Source organism: Aquila chrysaetos, assembly GCF_900496995.4.
Source record: "Aquila chrysaetos chrysaetos chromosome W unlocalized genomic scaffold, bAquChr1.4 W_unloc_3, whole genome shotgun sequence".
NCBI classification, from domain to species: domain Eukaryota; kingdom Metazoa; phylum Chordata; class Aves; order Accipitriformes; family Accipitridae; genus Aquila; species Aquila chrysaetos.
Window position 1 is genome coordinate 3,905,254 of NW_024470323.1, and position 7,921 is coordinate 3,913,174.

The window sequence follows — 7,921 nt, forward strand, 5'->3', positions numbered from 1 at the left end:
CCTGGGTTGTCTGATAAACCCTAAACTAAACAGGGCAGCGGCTGCACCATTCAAAGAACCAAAACCTGAACTGAGCCTTGAAGTCCCTTAGCAAATAGTATGCCCTGAGTCTCAATCCAACTACTATTCAGTTGCTGAGGAAGCAAGGTAAAAAAAAAAACCAAAACCTGGAGGGTTTCAGCTTCAGTTTCAAATTACAACCTTGTGTATTCAAACAATCACAGACCAACGAAAGAAAGATAAGGGGAAACTCCACTCAGATATACATAATCCATTTAGGCGTATATCATAATCCACTCAGACATAGTCATACACACCATTCCACAAGTCAGGGGATAAAAACTCTAAGATTCAGGTTGGAAATGGGGGAGTCACTTCTCCAACTATACAGTTGGCTTGCGAAGGAAACCCTTCCCCCCTTTGATCGGGACGCCGGTCGAGGTAGCTTCCCTGGGATTGAGAGCCCTTACCTGGAGGGGTAAGTGAATATTGTTTATGTTTTAAGTTTGTAAATGCGTGTGTGCTTGTGGTTTTCTGTGAATCGCTTGTGGTTGTAATAGTGTACTACTCTTGCCTTAAAAAATTGCAATAGTGCATTCCTCCATTGTATCTGTAAAACCTGCAGTAGTGGCGTGTTAAGTCTGTAAGTGAAGTTCAAATAAGTTGTTTGCTTGAACCTTGCAGTTAAGTCCTTTTCCATCACAAATAGCCAATCAAAGAGTATTATAGTGGCTGAATGGATTTTTTTGGCTTGGTATTCAAAATTAAACATTTTCAAACATTAACATTTAATGTTTTTTGCCACTCTTCAAGTTGATTTTATGTAACCCTAGATGCTCACAACTACTTGATACTCTGAAGCGACTCATTTTATGCTGAGGATCCTGCAGGCAGTAGTTTTACATTTATTACACTTGTGTAGATGGAATGAAATGTAGATTTGATAGCAGATTTGTGTCTGTCTTCTGATAAACATTTTCTCAGGTTTGGCTGTATGTCCATCAGCATGATACAGCAAGTCTATTTCTGAGTGAGCAAAGATAAATTTTGGTAATTCATAGGAAATTGTTTCTCTTATTGCAGGTATCCAGTAAGAAGAGCTCATGTCAACAACCATCTCTGGAGCTAGATGGTTCCTACTTGGGTATTGGAGGACCACAAACTTTTTATAAGAACAGTAGAGCATCAAAGACTGGAAGCCCAGCCCATGTTGCATTGTCTCAGCCGTGCAGGAATAATCACGATCATGGGACTGAAATACATTACAATCATCAGGAGTGTCTGAAGGAATATCCGGTGGAAAATGGCTTGCACAGAAAGTGTAACAATATGATTTCCCCAGCCAAGCAGAGGAGCCCTCACCATGTAAAACCAGCTCAGGAGATGGACCAGAAAGCAAATGAATTTCAGAGCACATGCCCCCAGCAAGAGAGTCATGGTTGTACCTGCAGGCATGTAGGGAGCTCAGGGAGCATGCAAGAGAGCCACCATGTCAGCCAGGTACTTAGAAGACACTCTGGGCCAGTTCACAAAACCTGTGATTATTCTAGGCACTCTTGAGTTTCTGGGCTGAATGACAGTGTGGACTCAGGGCCTAAAGAAACAGAGCAGGCTAAAAGGTTGTAAGAAGGCAGAAGCTGCCTCTGCAGAAAATGGAGCTGGAAATTGAAAAGGAACGACTCCAACATTTGTTGGCTAAGCAAGAAGCAAAACTGCTCCTAAAACAACAGCAACTACAGCAATCCCATGTGGATTATAACAGGTGATTTTGAGACTTAGAGTTTAAAAAAAATTTCTAAAATTTCTAATGAAGACATGAGCAATAGTTAAAGTGGGAGAATGGAACTGAGAAAATAAGATAGGCAAAACCTGTGGCACAAATTCTCTCTAACAGTGATGTAGAGTAGAGGAGACTTTTTAGTATATTAGCATATACTGTTGGGAAACAGCATGACAGCTGTGGAAAGCAGCAGAGGAAAAGAGTATGTGGTAGAAAGAAAGGCACAAGAAAAGCAGTGCTAAAAGACTAGGTAGGAAAAGAGGAGCAGTAGAAGAAAACGAGAGGTTGGTCTTAGTGCAGGCACTTCAAGAAATACAGACATTTGGCAAGTGAGCAGTGTGAGTGTGGATGACATAGATGTGGCATTCCCCCTTCGTTCCTTTGAGAGGTCGGTTTTGAAGTATTGCACCTTCCTAGGTAGGGACTGGAAGAAGTATGTTTTACAGAAAAGATGGAGATCATTTTATATATATTTTATATATATATGTGGAATATATGGGGGGGAGTGTCCATATATATATATATATATATATATATATGGAAAAGGAATGGAGCCCTTTGTAGCAAGGTGTCCTAGTTTCAGCTGGGATAGAGTTAATTGTCTTTCTTGTAGCTGGTATAGTGCTATGTTTTCGTTTCAGTATGAGATGAATGTTGATAACACTGATGTTTTCAGTTGTTGCCAAGTAATGTTCATAAGTCAAGGATTTTTCAGCTTCTCCTGCCCAGCCAGCGAGAAAGCTGGAGGGGCACAAGAAGTTGGCACAGGACACAGCCAGGGCAGCTGACCCAAAGTGCCCAACGGGGTATTCCATACCATGTGATGTCATCTCTAGTATATAAACTGGGGGGCATGGGGCTGGGGGGATAATCACTCGGGGACTAACTGGGCGTCGGTCGGCAGATGGTGAACAATTGCATTGTGCATCACTTGTTCTGTATATTCCAATTCTTTTATTATTATTAGTCATTTTAGTATTGTTATAATTATCATTATTAGTTTCTTCCTTTCTGTTCTATTAAACTGTTCTTATCTCAACCCACGAGTTTTACTTTTTTTTTTCCGATTCTCTCCCCCATCCCACTGGGTGGGGGGGAAGTGAGTGAGTAGCTGCGTGATGCTTAGTTGCTGGCTGGGGTTAAACCACGACACCAGTGTAATTCGGTTGAGTACTAGTATTTCAGCATTAGGAAGGGAAAGCAATGGGGAAAATCTAGTAGCCTTTTAGAAGAAGCAATAGGAGGGTTTCACAAGGATGCTTTTTTCAGTTCTGTTGTAATATGGCAACTGCTGACAGTATCCCCTGAGAGTCTCCATTACATGACCCACTTCCTACATTCACATATTATGACCGCCATGGAGGAATATATCACTTTCTCTTCTTAATCTCAGCTCCCTGGTTACTTTTCAAACTCTAAAAAAGAATACTGTAATTTAGGTGGTCTTTTGTTTGTCATTTTGGATTGCATTTTACATTGAATGTAATGTGTTTATATGGCTTTAAAAATGCTTTTTTTTATCAGAGGCAATCACAATTGTATGTTTTGAAAATGACTGAGGTCACAAACAAAGGATTATGACTTCAGGTGAGAATTAAGTAGAAACAGATGGATTCTTAATCATCAAATACCTTAATTCTATGTATGCATCCCTCTAATGAATAACAAGTAGAATATTAAGGACATAATGAGGTTTTTGGTGTTTTTGTTTCTAATGGATATTTTTCAGGCTTCTTTGAGGCATCATAAGCCCAGAAATAAAGGGACCTTAAATATATCTATAATAATGTGCTTGTTAATGCCATTATGCCTATTTTAGCCATTTTTTTTCTGAAAAAAAACCCTCAACTTTATGGTTTACAGAGCTCTAGTTACCTAAAAGTATTCTATGAAAGAAAATAATGTATGATCAATCTGAGGACTCAAAGTATTTTTGTGATTTCTTTTCAGAGGTGTAGGTTAAAGCAATTTGCCATATTCTCTCTAAGAAAAGCAACTAGAATATAACGTGCTTGCTCTTAAAAAAATATTCAGTCACTTTAAAATTAAATGTTTGATATTTACAGGTAAATCTCTTTAAGCATCACAGTTCTGTTTCAGTTCCAGGTATATAATTCACTTTTGCACTTGATAACAGGTTAATTTTATATCCTACAAACAATAAAAATTTGTTTAGCTAAGCTCAAATACCCTTTGTTTGATTGTCAGGAGGCTCTAACCTAGTTCATCTCTTAACATCATGACATTATAAAAAAAACAATAGAACAAAAATCCATTTCCAGATAGTGTTTATTTTTGTCTGTCCTTCTGCATGGGTGGAGTGCTGGTTAAGGTCCATTCTGAGCTGCTGAAGGTATTGTCATTGAATGACAAGTAAAAGGTCTGACCGTTTGTAATTATTGGCTATTAACTCTTCTGCTCTTTTAGTGAAAGTATGAATTGATCCTTTTTTTGGCCATGCTGCATCATAACTGCATTTTAATATCCCACATTTCCCTATTTAGCCTCAAGCGAGCATAGCACTTTCAGTTTGCAGTTTCTCTCTATGTGAAATAGTTGCATGGCTATCAGAACTGGTGTGTGTGCAGGGAAAGGGGCAGTTCAGTGACTCCTCCTGATGCCAACCACACCAGAATAGAGAGTTCCAGAAATGGCAAAATATTTTTTCTCAGTAATGCAGACAAATATGGGTAAATCCTGAAAACAGGAATTTTAGACAAATAAAAAGGGAAAACTACCTCTATTGCTGATTTTTCTATCTTCATTGGAGAGAAAGAAAAAGGTGGGGTAATCTATTAAAAATGGAGCATCACTTGTGGGCCCATAGTTTCAGGAGACACAACCATCTCAAACAACTTCTACATTTTATGCAGTTTACATATGATGCCTTTGAGCTCTAGTGCTGCTGGAGCTGTAATCTGAGCCCAACAGGGATGTTTGTTATTGGATACTAAGACCATTTTCTTAAGGGAACAGGTCCTTGGAAATCAGTAAATGAAATTTTTCTAATCTTTTTCCCCAATGGAAACCCTCAGAAGCAAAGGCACTGAACATAAGTAAGCCTTCCAATACAAAAGTATGTTTGAAAGTGTGAAAACAGTTGTGAAAGCTTCTGCATTAAATGTGATTAAGTGCCCTGTTTGTAGATGCACAAATCACCTTTTTGTGGTGAGTTCCTGGTGTGATGATTTGACCAGCTGCAAAACCAGCTAACTCTGCTTTTTCAGGTTTAGAGGCCACGTACCTGGTTCAGAAGATGTGTCCATTGATGAAGCACCTAGAGAACTTACTCTGATGATGCAACAGCATGGGGCTAAGGTAATTTCTCTCTTCAATTCTAAGTACTTCACAATGTTGGTATATCTTCTTGACAGTGTGCTGTCAGCTGCCAAGTGTATTTCTTCATGTGTTTGTTTCAGATTAAGAGCTTTTTTCCACAGGAAAGGTAAAATTTATTGGCTGTTGTGTTTTATGAGTCAACTCAATAGTTTTGCTGAACTGTTATTACTCAAGGTTTAGGGGTTGACTTCCTGTAGAGGTCTCGGGTTTTGTGTGTCATCTCTTAAGGGCACTAACCTAGCCCAGTGCAAAATGGAGTTTACACAAAATCTTAGCTTTTGTTCTCTGTTCTAGGTACTGCTTGCTATTTTTTCAACTAGGACCAGAACATCTCTTTAGTCTTGATTTGGACCTGATGTAAAAAATACTCTGGCCTTTAACTCCCAGATAGAAATGATATTTTACAATTAGTAATAATTACTTGTTTTTTAAATAATGCTGTTGTCATGGTTTAAGCCCAGCCAGAAACAAAGCACCACAAAGCTCCTCACTCACTCCTCCCCCCTGGCCCTGGTGGGATGAGGAGAAAATATAAAAAAAAGCTTGTGGGTCGAGACAAGGACAGGGAGGGATCACTCAACACTTAAGGTCACAGGCAAAAGACAGGCTCAACTTGGGGAAGAAACAAAATCAATTTAATTTACTACAAATCAAATCAAAACAAGGATAATGAGAAGTAAAACCAAACCTTAGAACACCTTCCCCCCAGCCCTCCCTCCTTCCTGGCTCAACTCCACTCCCAGTTTTCTCTACCTCCTCCCCCCGCCGGCGCAGGGGAACAGGGGATGGGGTCAGCTCGCCACACGTTGTCTCTGCCGCTCCTTCCTCCTCAGGGGGAGGACTCCTCACTCATCCCCCACTCCACCGTGGGGTCCCTCCCACGGGAGACAGTTCTCCGTGAACTTCTCTGGCATGGGTCCTTCCCACTGGCTGCAGTCCTTCATGAACTGCTTGTTATGGGTTTGTGTGGCGCGGGTTTTTTTTTTTGGTAGCAGGGGAGGGGCTGCAGGGGTGGCTCCTGTGAGAAGCTGCTAGAAGCTCCCCCAGCTGCAAGTCAGACCCACCTCTGGCCCAGGCTGACCCAATCAGTGACAGTGGTAGCGCCTCTGGGTAACATATTTAAGAAGGGGAACCTGAAGTGAGTAGGGGGATTGGAATAAGAGGAATGTCTCTACAGATATTGAGGTTAGTGAGGAAGGAGGGGCACCCAAAGAGATTAATGCCCCTGCAGCCCATGGAGGTGAGCAGTGGAGCGGAGGCCCCTGAAGATGTCTGTGACTCCATGGGAAAGCCTGTGCTGGAGCAGTTTGTGACTGAAGATCAGCCTGTGGAAAGTACCCACGTCAGGGAAGTTCGGGAAGAACTGAAGCCCGTGGAAAGGACTCACGTTGGAGAAGTTAATGAAGGACTGCCTCCTGTGGGAGGGACCCCATGCTGGAGCAGGGAACAAGTGAGGAGTCCTCCCCCTGAGGAGGAAGGAGCAGCAGAGACAAGGTGTGGTGAGCTGACCCCAACCCCCATCCCCTGTTCCCCTGAACCACTGGGGGAAGGAAGTAGAGAGAACCAGGAGTGGAGTTGAGCCAGGAAGGAAGGAGGGGTGGGGGGAAGGTGTTCTAAGGTTTGGTTTTACTTCCTAATATCCTTGTTTTGATTTGATTTGTAGTAAATTAAATTGATTTTGTTTCTTCCCCAAGTTGAGCCTGTCTTTTGCCCGTGACCTTAAGTGGTGAGTGATCCCTCCCTGTCCTTATATTGACCCATGAGCCTGCCTTTATATTTTCTCCTCATCCCACCAGGGCCGGGGTGGGGGAAGAGTAAGCAAGTGGCTTTGTGGTGCTTTGTTTCTGGCTGGGCTTAAACCACGACACTGCTCCAGCATGGGTCCTTTCCGCAGGCTGCAGGCCTTCAAGCACAGGCTGCTCCAGCGCGGGCTTTCCCATGGAGTCGTGGCCATCTTTGGGGGCACCCACCTGCTCTGGCATGGGGTCCTCCATGGGCTGCAGGTGGGCATCTGCTCCACGGTTCACTTCCATGGGCTGCAGGGGGAGAGCCTGCCATCTCACCACGGGCTGCAGGGGCATCACCTCCTCCAGCACACCTTCCCCCCCCTTCTTCTTCACTGACCTTGGTATCTGCATAGGTGTTTCTCTCGCATTCCACTCCCCTTTCCACTGCAGGTTTCCCCTCTTAAATATGTTCAGAGGTGCTACCACTGTCACTGATTTGGTTGGCCTTGGCCAGAGCCAGGGAAGCTTCTAGCAGCTTCTCACAGGAGCCACCCCTGCAGCCCCTCCCCTGCTACCAAAAACCCTGCCACACAAACCCAAAACACTGATTTTTATTTTTTTTTTGAGATCCACCTTAACTGAAAAGGAATAAGTCGTCTTTCTCCAGAACAGCAAGACTTTTTAGTTTCCTTGGAATTCTTCACTGCTTAACCGGGTGTTTGGATGCTGTGAGTTAGTGGCATATCATCATTGTATTCTGGTGCTTTTTTGTTTTGTTTTCACACAGACTGACGTGATCAAAATCTGATCACTGTAACAAAAGACATAAAGAGTCATGATATGTTTAAGATGCTGTCCTGGTTTCAGCTGGGATAGAGTTAATTGTCTTCCTAGTAGCTGGTACAGTGCTATGTTTTGAGTTCAGTATGTGAAGAATGTTGATAACACTGATGTTTTCAGTTGTTGCTAAGTAGTGTTTAGTCTCAAGTCAAGGATTTTTCAGCTTCTCCTGCCCAGGCAGCAAGAAGGCTGGAGGGGCACAAGAAGTTGGCACAGGACACAGCCAGGGCACCTG

The 7,921-nt window shown here is 42.6% G+C and overlaps 1 pseudogene; it reads left to right on the forward strand.

Annotated features, from left to right (window-relative positions):
- LOC121232414 overlaps positions 1-5,480 on the forward strand; it is a 250,283-nt pseudogene extending 244,803 nt beyond the window's left edge.
- The last annotated feature ends 2,441 nt before the right edge of the window (positions 5,481-7,921 follow it).